A 15,977-nucleotide genomic window follows, 5' to 3' on the forward strand; every position below is an offset into this window, starting at 1 on the left:
GTGGCAAGAGGCTCAGTTCTCGCACTCGCCTTAAATTTAGTCCGTAGCTTTAGGTCGCGGACTAGGCCGCAATATGAAAAAAGTTGCAGGGACTGCTGGGGTGTGTAGGGGCAATCCCTGGGTGCCTGTCGCTAGGTGTATTAGCCCCAATAGTCAGCAGGAAGGCGGCGGGAGGCTCCGGTTTTGGCGGCAGCCAAATATTTAGGCCGAGGCTTTAAAGTGCACAGTACCGGCTATCAAGCTCACCTCCACGAAATACGGGTATCCCCCGATTCCGGATGATTCGCTGGTGTCCCCTGTACAATGTTTGAGGGGTTTAGGATGGTGCAGCGGCAGCGATGGAGTCGGATGCCCCAGACACGGCGGAGCCTCTCAAAAACGCGGCCGGTCAGCTCGATGCGCAGGCCACGCCCCTAAATTGTGATTTATAAAGTGGTAGCTGTATGTTCTCGTTATGGTCCTCCATGCCCCTTTTCATGCACTCTATGATCTTATTTGTCTTAGCAGCAGCTGCCTGACACTGGTTGCTATATTTAAGTTTACTGTTAACTAAAATTCCTAAGCCCATTTCTATGTTAGTTTTACCCAGTATTTTCTCATCTAATATGCAATGTTGACATATTAGCTATTCAAGCAATGTTTTTCACGTTTTAAAATGATGCCGTTCATTATGCGTCATAAATAACAGGTTACCTTAATGAAATGGGTCGGAGCGATTATGGCAATACCAAATATGTATACAGTGCATTCGGAAAGTCTCCAAAGACCCTTTCACTTTTTTCACATTTTGTTCTGTTGAATCCTTGTGCTAAAATAAAAAAAAAAAAATCAAGTTTTTCCCCATCATTTTGCACTCAATACCACATTCCCCATCCCTACAGTGAAGCATGGTGGTGGCAACATCATGCTGTGGGGATGTTTTTCAGCGACTAGGATAGACTGATCAGGGTTGAGGGAAAGATGAATGGAGCAAAGTATAGAGATATTCTCTGTCACAGCTAGGCTCCGGTGGTGATCTGTGCACGTGCGATTACCATCACACACATGCATGTTGGAATGCGGAAAGGGGACCCTTTCCATAACGTGCATGTATGTCTAAGTAAGTGATAATGCATTAAAAGGTTAAATATCAGAAATAATTGTTTATCACTGTACTTACCGTATACTTTTCGGACTATAAGACGCACCTGGCTATAAGACGCACAAAAGTTTTAGACAACAGAAAATAGGAAAAAATTCATATTTTACTTCTTTTACAAAGAAAAAACTATTGGTTAAAAAAATTATTTGTTCAGTTTCACCACATTCTGAGAGACATCGTTTGAGTGGTGTGGGACGAGCTGTAGTTTTTATTAGCACCATTTTTTTGGTACATACGATTTTTTTATCACTTTTTATTTCATTCTTTTTAGTGCTATGGTGACCAATAGACAACGATTCTGGGGTTTTAATAAAAAAAATTTACGCCGACGTCAAATAATGCTATTGTGTAATAGTTTCAGACTTTTACGGATGCAACGATACCAATTTTTTAATTATTTCCTTATTTTTACATTGTGCTTGGAGAGAAATGGGAAAATGTGTTTTTTTTTAAGTTTTAAACATTTTTTGCACTCCTGAAAATTGATCTAACTTTTTTTTTAACACATTTTATGTTTCCCTAAGGGACTTGAACCAGTGATCATTAGGTCGCTGGTACAATACACTGCAATACATGGATGAGTTAAGGAAACAGCATAACTAGCTGAACTAAGCTGTTTCCGTAACTCCCATAGTAGTGAACGTCAGTTACAGAAGCAGCGTAGCATGCTACGCTTTTTCCGTAACTACTATTCAGTTGTATGGGAGTTATGGAAACAGTGTAGCTCAGCGCTGCCGGGTCCCTTGACTGCCGACTATAAGACGCAGGGACTTTTTAGCAAGAGTTATTCTTGCTAAAAACTGTGTCTTATAGTCCGAAAAATACAGTAATTCCTTTAAAAGGGTATATGCCATCTGGACCGGGAGATTTGTCTATATTAATCTTTTTAAAGGTTGTTTTTCACTTGTTTTTGGGTTAGATAGGAAACATTTAACCCCTTCCCGACATTTGACGTATCCATACGTCATAGCCGGGTAGGGGAAGTATGGAATGGGCTCACAGAGAGAACCCGCTCCATACGATGCGGGTGTCAGCTGTGTGTTACAGCCGACACTTCACAGTAACGAGCAGGATCACGCTTGAGCGCGATCCCGCTCGTTTAACCCGTTAAATGCCGCGGTCAATAGCGACCGCGGCATTTAAATCGTTAGAAAGAGGAGGGCGACTCCCTCTAGCAAGTCATCCCGCCCCCCCGCAATGCAATCGCGGGGTGGCGATGGTTGATATGGCTACCTGCGGGCCTAATGAAGGCCCCAGGTCCACCATCTTTGTGCTCCTACTAAGCCCTGCCTCTGGCCGCGCTTAATAGAAGCCTGTTAGAAAGACGATACATTAGTATTGCAGTATATCGTGCAAGCAATCCAACGATCTCTGGTTGAACAATCTCTGGTTGAAGTCCCCTTGGGGGATTAATAAAAAAAGTAAAAATTAGTAAAATAAAGTTTTTTTTATGTAAAAAAAAATATAAAATTAAAAGTAAAACAAAAACCTTTTCCCATTTTCCCCCTAGAGCATAGTAAATAAATAAATAAATAAATAAATAAATAAATAAACATAATTGGTATCGCCGCATCCGTAAAAGTCTGAACTATTACAATATATCATTATTTAACCCCACACAAAATTGAATATAAAGTGATCTAAACTTCGTATGTACCACAAAATGGTATCAAACTGCAGCTTTTCCCGCAAAAAAATAAGCCCTCATACTGCTTAATCGATGAAAAAATAAAAAAGTTATGGCTCTCAAAATAAATGTAATTTTTTTACACTTAGTTTTTTACTTGTAAAAATAGTAAAATATAGAAAAAACTATATATATTTAGTATTGCCATAATCGTATTGACCCGCAGAATAAAATTAACATGTTGTTTTAATTGTACAGTGAATTCCGTAAAAACGAAGCGCAAAAAACAATGGAGGAATCACTGTTTTTTTCATTTTCTATCCTACATATAATTTTTTTCCCGCTTCTTAGTACATTATATGGCACAATAAATGGCGATACGAAAAACTACAACTCGTCCCGCAAAAATCAAGCCCTCATAGGACTATATTGACGTAAAAATAAAAAAGTTATGGCTTTTGGAAAGTGGGGAGGAAAAAACGTAAATTAAAATCTGAAAGTTGTTTTCGACGGGAAGGGGTTAATGTAACATTCATCTTATCCCTCTGCATTTCACCTGAAATTTCATTTTCCTCAGCACCCTCTACAATTTCTCCCTCATTACTTTTTAAAGGGCCAACACTTTTAGTTTTAACCTTTTTATTATTGATATAAGTGAAGAGCATTTTAGGGTTAGTTTTGTTCTCTTTGGCAATGAGTCTGTTTTCAGCTTTGCTGTCTTTCTCTGTTTTTTAAAAAAAAAAATGTTCCCTTTCATCGTTTTAGAGCCTGGAATTTTAGAAAAGTAAAATTTAATTGGCTGAGGGAAGCACTTAGTCTTGTTGACTGGGATCATATAATGATGAATTTGGATATTCAGTGGCGGATTAAGTAGACTATAGGCCCTGGGCTGTTACCCAAACTTGGGCCCCCTTCTCCCCCGCCGCACCGTAACTATTGTTAACACTACCTTTTTGTGCAAGCATTAACAAATGGGTGTTACGATTCCCCTTGTCAAAGGGCTGTGTCCCTACATACTGAGAGTCTCCAACCATTGATCACAGTATCACCCTGTGCAGGGACACATCCTCCTGACAAGGGGAATGGTAACGCGCATTTGTCTATTAGTCCTGAACGGCACAAAGTCTTTATGTGAAACATAAGGATTTCCTATAATAAACATGTCAGGAGCGGTGACAGATTCTCTATAAATCTAGTGACTCACAGGTGACGACTTCTCCGATTCTGGTAACTTTTTTCCTCTTTTCTTCTCCATCCGGTCCAGACTTCATGACGACTTCTCCCAGCCATGACCCAATTCTGCAGAATTTGCCACTTAGATGTCTTCTGTTTCTCACTTTTCCAACATTTCTACACCTATAAACGAAGATAAAATTATCATGGTGTCACACACTGTCCCTCTAAATATAATAGCAAAACCATACACTGCGAATATAATTGTGTCAAACACTGTAAAGTAAAGCAACACATGCACAAAGGCCCCTGTACATAGCGTCACACACACAGCCCCTGTAGATAGCATTACACACACAGCCCCTGTAGATAGCGTCACACACACAGCCCCTGTAGATAGCGCCACACACACAGCCCCTGTAGATAGCGTCACACACACAGCCCCTGTAGATAGCATCACACACACAGCCCCATGTAGATAACGTCACACACACGCAGCCCCTATAGATAGCGTCATGCACACATCCCCTGTAGATCGCGTCACACACACAGCCCCCTGTAGATAGCATCAGACACACCCCCTGTAGATAGCGTCACACAGGCCCCTGTAGATGGTGCCACACACACACAGCCCCTGTAGATAGCATCAGACACACCCCCTGTAGATAGCGTCACACACATTGTCCCTGTAGATAGGGTCACATACACATCCCCTGTAGATAGCACTATACACACCCACTGTAGATAGCATAACACACACAGCCCCTGTAGATAACGTCACACACATCCCCTGTAGATAGCGTCACACACACAGTCCCCTGTAGATAGCGTCACACACACATCCCCTGTAGATAGCGTTACACAGACAGCCCCCTGTAGATAGCGTCAGACACACCCACTGTAGATAGCATCACACACACAGCCCCCTGTAGAAAACTCCACACAGCCCCCTGTAGATAGCGCCACACAGCCCCCTGTAGATAGCTTCACACACACAGCCCCTGTAGATAGCGTCACACACACAGCCCCTGTAGATAGCGTCACACACACATCCACTGTAGATCGCGTCACACACAGCCCCCTGAAGATAGTGCCACATGGCCCCCTGTAGATAGCGCCACACAGCCCACTGTAGATAGCGTCACACACACAGCCCCGGTAGATAGCGCCACACACACAGCCCCTGTAGATAGCGTCACACACACAGCCCCTGTAGATAGCATCACACACACAGCCCCATGTAGATAACGTCACACACACGCAGCCCCTATAGATAGCGTCATGCACACATCCCCTGTAGATCGCGTCACACACACAGCCCCCTGTAGATAGCATCAGACACACCCCCTGTAGATAGCGTCACACAGGCCCCTGTAGATGGTGCCACACACACACAGCCCCTGTAGATAGCATCAGACACACCCCCTGTAGATAGCGTCACACACATTGTCCCTGTAGATAGGGTCACATACACATCCCCTGTAGATAGCACTATACACACCCACTGTAGATAGCATAACACACACAGCCCCTGTAGATAACGTCACACACATCCCCTGTAGATAGCGTCACACACACAGTCCCCTGTAGATAGCGTCACACACACATCCCCTGTAGATAGCGTTACACAGACAGCCCCCTGTAGATAGCGTCAGACACACCCACTGTAGATAGCATCACACACACAGCACCCTGTAGAAAACTCCACACAGCCCCCTGTAGATAGCACCACACAGCCCCCTGTAGATAGCTTCACACACACAGCCCCTGTAGATAGCGTCACACACACAGCCCCTGTAGATAGCGTCACACACACATCCACTGTAGATCGCGTCACACACAGCCCCCTGAAGATAGTGCCACATGGCCCCCTGTAGATAGCGTCACACACACAGCCCCGGTAGATAGCGCCACACACACAGCCCCTGTAGATAGCGTCACACACACAGCCCCTGTAGATAGCGTCAGACACCCCCTGTAGATAGCATCACACACACATCCCCTGCAGATAGCGTCACACACACAGCTCCTGTAGATAGCGTCACACACGCACAGCCCCTGTAGATAGCGTCACACACACAGCCCCCTGTAGATAGCGTCACACACACATCCCCTGTAGATACCGTCACTCTCACGCCCCCTGTAGATAGCGCCACACAGCCCCCTGTAGATAGCGCCACACAGCCCCCTGTAGATATCGCCACACAGCCCCCTGTAGATAGCGCCACACAGCCCCCTGTAGATAGCAAAACACACTACAGTGATGAAGGGAGGGAGTGATGGAGGGATGAAGGGAGGGAGGGAGTGATGGAGGGAGTGATGGGGGATGAAGGATTAAAGGGAGTGAGTGATGGAGGGATGTAGGGAGTGAGTGATGGAGGGATGTAGGGAGTGAGTGATGGAGGGAGGGAGTGATGGAGGGATGAAGGGAGGGAGTGAGTGATGGAGGGAGTGAGTGATGAAGGGAGTGAGTGATGAAGGGAGGGGGTAATGGAGGGATGAATTGATGAAGAGATGGAGGGAGGGATGAAAGGATGGGGGTTTGGAAAAGCACTCACCAGCCTGGGGCTTTGTGTAAAGACCTGACTGGTGGGTGGGCCTTCTCCCCTGCAGATATTCCACTTCTTCACTGTGGTAGAAGGACCTGATTGGTGGGCTCCTTTAACCTACTATTCGGAGCACTTTTATGTAGAGAGGCGTAGCTTTCACTATCCCGGCTAAGCCTGCCCTGAATTGCTCTCCCTGCACCTTCTCCCCATCTCCGCAGTGACAGTTAGCAGCGCAAGTACGCTGCATAGTTTCTAAGATTATGTGCAGTTTGGGCGGCCATGGGACCCCCTGGGTGCCTCGGGCAACCACCCGAACCGCCCATATGATGATCCGCCATTGGGGATACTGAAGCTACATGGGGAGTTTTTAAAGATATATTACATGAATCGTGTAGTAAGTTTATACCCTCTGGTAGCAAAATGTCTAGAAATGAAAGGACACCAATATGACAGAATAGGGTATCACTGAATATAGTAAGACAAAAACAAAAAGCATTCAAAACATTGTAGGCTTACAAAGATCTTAATAGAAAATGTAAAAATGAAATAAAGTTAGCAAAGTTATCTACAAAAAAAAATGACATTAAAATGAATCCCAACATTTTTTATAAATATATTAATGGCAAAAATAAAACATTTCATAATATTGGCTCTCTTAAATATGGGACCATGGGAATTAATAAAGAACTGTGTAATTAACACAAAGGAGGACAATATTCTATTACATATGGATCTGAAGAAGTTGGAGGCTTGGGAGAGAAGTGGCAAATGAGGTTTAACACTGATAAATGAAAACCTACAATAGTATCCCAAAAACAGAAGGATAATAAGCCCAAGTAGTAATATGAATATGACTTTAATAGTAGAATGTAAAAAATACAGTGAATAGCAAATGCAATTAAAAATGAGAGAGCAATATGTGAGACACAGAGGACAGGTGCCTATACAATATTTATTATAAAGTAAATGTGTGCCTGAGCCAAAATAGACAATGGATAATACCAAATCAAATACAAAATGTATCATAAATGGAATAGAGCACTAATGCATGCCAATCAATGACCAAGGATGCTTAGCTGCGTATAAAATGTGTGGAGGTGACCCCACAAAAAAGTTATACCCTGTTAGAAATACCTAGCCAAGGATATACAAATGCAGACTGAAGCCCAAAAGCTGGACATAAATGACATACGAAAAATACTAAGAGCTAAAATGTTAATGCATACCCTTGGTCATGATGGATACAAAGAATAGGGATAGAAACCGGAAGAGATAGGGACACCTCAAAGGAACGCCTCGATTTTTTATAAATATATTAATGACAAAAATAAAAAACCTGATAATATTGTTTCTCTTAAAGATGGTACCATGGGAATTAATAAAGAACTGTGTGATTAACACAAAAGAGGACAGTATTCTATTACAAATGGATGTGGAGAAGTTGGAGGCTTGGCAGAGAAGTGGCAAATGAGGTTTAACACTGATAAATGTAAGGTTATGCACTTAGGAAGAGAAAATACAGGCCGCCATTACTTACTAAACGGGAAAATACTGGGTAAAACTGACATGGAAAAGGACTTTTATTCGAAAATAAACTTAACTGAAGCAACCAGTGTCAAGTAGCATCTGCAAAGGCAAATAAGATCATGGGGTGCATCGAAAGGGACGTAGATACTCATGATGAGAACATAGTTCGACCACCTTATAAATCTAGTCAGACCGCACATGGAATATTGTGTACAGTTTTGGGCACCAGTGGAGTTTTAACCCGTTAGTGACCGGCCCATCGTGTTTCTACGTCGGTCACTAACGGGCCTTATTCCCATGCCATAGACTTTTTACGTCACGGCATCGGAATAAGTAAACAGAGCAGGGAGCTGTCAAATCTCCCTGCTCTCAGCTGCTAGAGGCAGCTGAGGGCTGGGAGCGTCCCTGCTCTGCCGTGTGAGATCGATATTAGTATCGATCTCACACGTTTAACCCCTCAGATGCGGTGCTCAATAGCGAGCACCGCATCTGAGTGGTTTTGGAGAGAGGGAGGGAGCTCCCTCTCTCTCCCACCGACACCCGGTGATACGATCGCCGAGTGTCTGTGTCTCTAATGGCAGCCGGGGGTCTAATAAAGGCCCCGAGGCTGCCTGGCGTGAATGCCTGCTAGATCATGCGCAGGCATGACCTAGCAGATGCCTGTCCGTGTTAAACGGACAGGCAGTAATACACTGCAATACAAAAGTATTGCAGTGTATTATAAATGCGATCGCAGAATCGCAAATTATAGTCCCCTAATGGGACTAGTAAAAAAGTGAAAAAAAAGTTTAATAAAGTTAATTTTAAAAAAAATGTGAAAAAAATGAAAAACCCAGCTTTTCCCCTTACAAAATGCTTTACTATTAAAAAAACAAAATAAAGTTAAAAAGTTACACATATTTGGTATTGCCGCGTCCGTAACGACCCCGACTATAAATCTTTCACATTATTTAACCCACACGGTGAACGCCGTAAAAAACAATAATAAAAAACTATGGAAAAATTGCTGTTTTCTGTGAATACTGACTTTAAAAATTTTTAATAAAAAGTGATCAAAAAGTCGCATCTACTCCAAAATGGTACCAATAAAAACTACAAGTCGTCCCGCAAAAAAAAAGCCCTCATACAACCGCATCGGCGAAAAAATAAAAACGTTACGGCTCTTCAAACATGGGGACACAAAAACAAATAATTTAGAAAAAAAAGCGTTTTTACTGTGTAAAAGTAGTAAAACATACAAAAACTAGACAAATTTGGTATTGTTGCAATCATAACAACCCGCTGAATAAAGTTATTGTGTTATTTATACCACACGGTAAACGGCGTAGATTTAGGGCGCGAAAAAGAGTGGCGAAATTTCAGATTTTTTTCTATTCCCCCCCCAAAAAAAGTTAATAAAAGTTAATCAATAAATAATATGTACCTAAAAATGGTGCTATTAAAAAATACAACTTGTCCCGCAAAAAACAAGACCTTATACAGCTATGTCGACGCAAAAATAAGAAGGTTATAGCTCTTGGAATGCGACGATTGAAAAACGTAAAAAATAGCTTGGTCATTAAGGTCCAAAATAGGCTGGTCATTAAGGGGTTAAGGGGTTTTCCCATCAGAGACATTTATGACATATCCATAGGATATTCCAGAAAAGACAGTAGAACAACAGCACACGTCTCCAGATAATCAAAGTGGTTTTATTGTCAGAACATCCACGACAAACAGGCAACGTTTCGACCCATAGTGAGAGTAGGGTCTTTGTCAAGCCTAACATTCTATCTAAAAACATCATCATAAATAGGTGAATGCAAATAATCACATGGTACATTTCAGCCAGTGAGAATCGTGATCCCGGTCTCCCAGGTGAATCATACATTAGTCTAAATGACAACCAGCAACTTGTTACATAATGATACAAAAGTGTATAAATCCGACATACAATACATCTTCAATCCATAGTTAGTACTTAAGACATCAATCGTTAATCTTCAAATCAAAAACTAAGAAGATCTCAATGGGGATATTATAAGTGACGATCGATAATTAATTAGAAGTCTTGTGTTCATTATGCGGTATAACTGTCCGATGTATTCCATCGGACACATATTACGAGCATTCCCTGCAATTATTTTTTGACCACTTTCTGTGATCTAATTCATATAGGCGATCTAACACAGTAGATGACTTGAAGATCTCACCATTTTTTGACCCGTACAATCAGCAAGGGACGGTTTAAATTCACCTTCTCCCTTTCTCATTTTATTGGATACCTGAACACATGTGACTTATTGTCACGCAGTGATGGCGTCCTTGACAACATAATAGATTAGATCCTATAGCGTCTTTCCATATGATTGCAATTACATTGTGTGGATTGATATATCTGAACCACATAATGTGAGATTGAGGATATTATGTCTTCCATAGGCACTTGATTAAAAGATATGTTTTGGTTAAAAAAAGTTTTTGCTTTCATTGTGCCGTTACGATACACTGATTGCGGAGCATGCGCAGCAGCGTCCTTGGATCGGAGCTGGAACGTGGAGTGCGGTGGACTTCTCTTCTTCGTTTTTGATTTGAAGATTAACGATTGATGTCTTAAGTACTAACTATGGATTGAAGATGTATTGTATGTCGGATTTATACACTTTTGTATCATTATGTAACAAGTTGCTGGTTGTCATTTAGACTAATGTATGATTCACCTGGGAGACCGGGATCATGATTCTCACTGGCTGAAATGTACCATGTGATTATTTGCATTCACCTATTTATGATGATGTTTTTAGATAGAATGTTAGGCTTGACAAAGACCCTACACTCACTATGGGTAGAAACGTTGCCTGTTTGTCGTGGATGTTCTGACAATAAAACCACTTTGATTATCTGGAGACGTGTGCTGTTGTTCTACTATCTTTTCTGGAATTTTACATCATGCCGGAGCGGGTTTGCCTGGCTTGACAGCGTGCACCGCACCAGACTCGGGATTTGTGCTGCTTCAAAATCCTTTACTTTGCTTCATATCCATAGGATATGTCATAAATGTCAGATAGATGCTGGTCCCACCTCTGGGACCTGCACCTATCTCTAGAACGGGGCTCCCTAAACCCGTTCTACTGCTCTGTGTTGTGGCTGAAGCGTGTGATTCCCGACCATGAAGATGAAAAATTTGCTAAATGAGGTCCTAGAGAGAAATCACTCTGCAATTAATACACATATTAGGGAGTTCTTAAACTCTTTTTAAAAATGCCATACGCCCTGTGTAACAACATTTACATAGGATAATCCACTCCTTGAGTTACTTAATTAACAAACATTGACATCAATTCTAAGCTGGCCATCCTCAGGTATTTTGGAAATATTCCCAGATGTCCTAAAATTGGCCATAATCAATGCAACATATTGGTTTATTGAGACAGAATCCAGCAAGCATACGGCACAACATACCATCACATTGGCAGCACGCTGGCGTAGTGGTTAACATTGTGGGTTTGAATCCGACCAAGGACTACATCTGCATGGAGTTTGTATGTTTGCGTGGGTTTACTGCGGGTACTTTGGTTTTTTTCACACTCGAAACAGATACTAATAGGTTGAATCTGGAATTTAGATTGTAAGCCTCATTGGGTACCGCGACCAATGTGAGTGATGCCAATCTCTGTACAGCACTGCTATACAAATTATTAAAATAAACAAAATCACATGGAGTCAAAATTTAAGTATCTCACCCTGTTTGATTGTACACAGTGGGGAAATAAGAAGGGACAAACCTTTACTCATCCCTCTACTTCATGGTCACTATACATGTGACACTGTCTCTGCAGTTTAAGGCATGTAGTAATGATTACATAAAGGATTAAATAGTGCATCTCTGAAAATACATTTGCCACTATTTGGAACATATTCTTACAGTTGGACGTAAAGACAAATAGTACTTGTTCTCAAGCATCCAATAGATTGAAAACATAGAACTTTAAGTAATAATTTTAAAAGAAAAAATTTAGTGCACTCCCAAAGGAGGTAACGCTTATGCGTTTGACTAGGAACCATACGGAGGTTCGAAACGTGTAATCAATAACCTGTAGTGCACTCGACTTTTTATTTTAAAATTATGAATTATAGTTCCATGTTTTTAATCTTTTGGATGCTGAAGAACTACAAGTACCATTTGCCTTAAACTATCACCTGGTTACCAGCTAAGTGTTCTCTCCCTGCATCACAGCTCTACAATCTCAGTGGACCCACAGATAGACCCTACATTGAGCTCATCACTACACACGCTGTGTTTTTTCTCTTACAGTTGGACGTGCCAATCCACAGCTGAGATGCTAGATAATGGAGTATATTTTTTAACGATTAGACCATACTTGTTTATCTCAAGTTAACTTCAATTCTGACTTTTTTTTTTTTTTACAGTCCACTTATCTGCATTATTTAATCCACTTTCTACATACATCAGGTCTCTAGGTTGGCATAGACATCAGGAGATTTTCTTGGTTCATATACCAAATGTAGTGTAAACACGAGGTGCGAACAGGGCCAAACTATGGAGATGTTGACAATTGCTCTATATACTATATGAATCTAGACTGTTGTATTTGCTATTTGCAGGGGTGTATGCACCTTTCCCCATAGCAAAACTAGGTAGGGGCCCCACTACAGTTTTAGTATTAAGATCAGACCATGAAAAACGTATGATTATTGTGGCCACTTTAATGCACAGCGACAATGCACAAGGTGATGTCACAGTCCAGGCAGGGCCGCACCGTCTATGAGTCGAGATGAGCTGCTCGCCTCAGGCGGCAGCCTGCCGCCACCCACTCCTGCACTATAAATGTACCTGCGTCTATGCACCACACACCACTCCCCTCAAGACTAGTGGGAGTGGCTATTATTATTTAAAGCACCTGCTCGCCCTTTCATCAGCATTTCTGACCTGGCTGTGTCCATTTGTAAGTATGGCCTTTTTTGGTGTTTTTGTATATGTCCCTGTGTTTTTATCGGTTCTGTTTGTGCATCAGGAACGTTCTGTTCCAGTTTAGGAGTTAGGGACTCGCAAGTCTGGGGATCCTTGTCGTGGATTGCGAGCTTGCGTCCTTTTGGCCAAAATGATTACCAATACCCCAGGTATTTTTCATTATTATGTATATTCGCTTCTCTTGGACACAGCCGGGTCTTTGATGCTGGGAGAGCATGGTGTGTTGTTGTTTGGCATAGCAAGCAGGGTAGCCCGCTCTATGAATTATCAAGGCGTCACAAATAGGCTTCTACCTGGCTATACACGTTGTGCCTCATGACGTACAGACTATCCCTCCATGTTTCACTCACTTGCACCCCATTATCCATTTATTTCTATTGAGGCACTTCACTCATTACTGCCCCCTATATTTCACTTATAGTATTACACTTGCACACACACTATTCATTTATTATTTCTTACTACACATCCCATGCACCACACACCACTCCCCTCAAGACTAGTGGGAGTGGCTATTATTATTTAAAGCACCTGCTCGCCCTTTCATCAGCATTTCTGACCTGGCTGTGTCCATTTGTAAGTATGGCCTTTTTCGGTGTTTTTGTATATGTCCCTGTGTTTTTATCGGTTCTGTTTGTGCATCAGGAACGTTCTGTTCCAGTTTAGGAGTTAGGGACTCGCAAGTCTGGGGATCCTTGTCGTGGATTGCGAGCTTGCGTCCTTTTGGCCAAAATGATTACCAATACCCCAGGTATTTTTCATTATTATGTATATTCGCTTCTCTTGGACACAGCCGGGTCTTTGATGCTGGGAGAGCATGGTGTGTTGTTGTGTGGCATAGCAAGCAGGGTAGCCCGCTCTATGAATTATCAAGGCGTCACAAATAGGCTTCTACCTGGCTATACACGTTGTGCCTCATGACGTACACACTATCCCTCCATGTTTCACTCACTTGCACCCCATTATCCATTTATTTCTATTGAGGCACTTCACTCATTACTGCCCCCTATATTTCACTTATAGTATTACACTTGCACACACACTATTCATTTATTATTTCTTACTACACATCCCATGCACCACACACCACTCCCCTCAAGACTAGTGGGAGTGGCTATTATTATTTAAAGCACCTGCTCGCCCTTTCATCAGCATTTCTGACCTGGCTGTGTCCATTTGTAAGTATGGCCTTTTTCGGTGCTTTTTTTTTATTTTTAGATACTAATAGGTTGAATCTGGAATTTAGATTGTAAGCCTCATTGGGTACCGCGACCAATGTGAGTGATGGCAATCTCTGTACAGCACTGCTATACAAATTATTAAAATAAACAAAATCACATGGAGTCAAAATTTAAGTATCTCACCCTGTTTGATTGTACACAGTGGGGAAATAAGAAGGGACAAACCTTTACTCATCCCTCTACTTCATGGTCACTATACATGTGACACTGTCTCTGCAGTTTAAGGCATGTAGTAATGATTACATAAAGGACTAAATAGTGCATCTCTGAAAATACATTTGCCACTATTTGGAACATATTCTTACAGTTGGACGTAAAGACAAATAGTACTTGTTCTCAAGCATCCAATAGATTGAAAACATAGAACTTTAAGTAATAATTTTCAAAGAAAAAATTTAGTGCACTCCCAAAGGAGGTAACGCTTATGCGTTTGACTAGGAACCATACGGAGGTTCGAAACGTGTAATCAATAACCTGTAGTGCACTCGACTTTTTATTTTAAAATTATGAATTATAGTTCCATGTTTTTAATCTTTTGGATGCTGAAGAACTACAAGTACCATTTGCCTTAAACTATCACCTGGTTACCAGCTAAGTGTGCTCTCCCTGCATCACAGCTCTACAAGCTCAGTGGACCCACAGATAGACCCTACATTGAGCTCATCACTACACACGCTGTGTTTTTTCTCTTACAGTTGGACGTGCCAATCCACAGCTGAGATGCTAGATAATGGAGTATATTTTTTAACGATTAGACCATACTTGTTTATCTCAAGTTAACTTCAATTCTGACTTTTTTTTTTTTTACAGTCCACTTATCTGCATTATTTAATCCACTTTCTACATACATCAGGTCTCTAGGTTGGCATAGACATCAGGAGATTTTCTTGGTTCATATACCAAATGTAGTGTAAACACGAGGTGCGAACAGGGCCAAACTATGGAGATGTTGACAATTGCTCTATATACTATATGAATCTAGACTGTTGTATTTGCTATTTGCAGGGGTGTATGCACCTTTCCCCATAGCAAAACTAGGTAGGGGCCCCACTACAGTTTTAGTATTAAGATCAGACCATGAAAAACGTATGATTATTGTGGCCACTTTAATGCACAGCGACAATGCACAAGGTGATGTCACAGTCCAGGCAGGGCCGCACCGTCTATGAGTCGAGATGAGCTGCTCGCCTCAGGCGGCAGCCTGCCGCCACCCACTCCTGCACTATAAATGTACCTGCGTCTATAGGACGCAGATACAATTACATGCATAAGCGCTGAAGCATCTTTCAATGACTAAAGCAGCAAGACTACGTCATTGCGCCGCTTGCATCGTTGAAAGGCACTGATTGATAGGGCAGAATGACTTTCACTGCCAATCAGCGCCTTTTAACGATGCAAGCGGTGCAATGACATCATTGTGCCGCTTGTGTCGTTTAGCCCCAGCAGACCTGCTCAGAAGAGAGCAGGCCCCCATTACCACAGGACAATGCGGGTACAGGATCAGGTGAGTATGTAAAGTTTTTTTTCTCTTAAAAATGTGAGTGTCATTATATACAGGGGGCTCTATCTACAGGGGGCACTATTTACAGGGGGAGCTTTATGTGGGGCACAATCTACAGGGGGGCTATAGATGGGACACTATCTACTGGGAGGGCTATATGTGGGGGCACTATATACAGGGGGCTATATGTAGGGCACTATCTACAGGGTTGGCTATATGTGGGGCACTATCTACAGGGGGCTATAT

This window comes from Rhinoderma darwinii, chromosome 5 (assembly GCF_050947455.1).
Source record: "Rhinoderma darwinii isolate aRhiDar2 chromosome 5, aRhiDar2.hap1, whole genome shotgun sequence".
Lineage (NCBI taxonomy): Eukaryota > Metazoa > Chordata > Amphibia > Anura > Rhinodermatidae > Rhinoderma > Rhinoderma darwinii.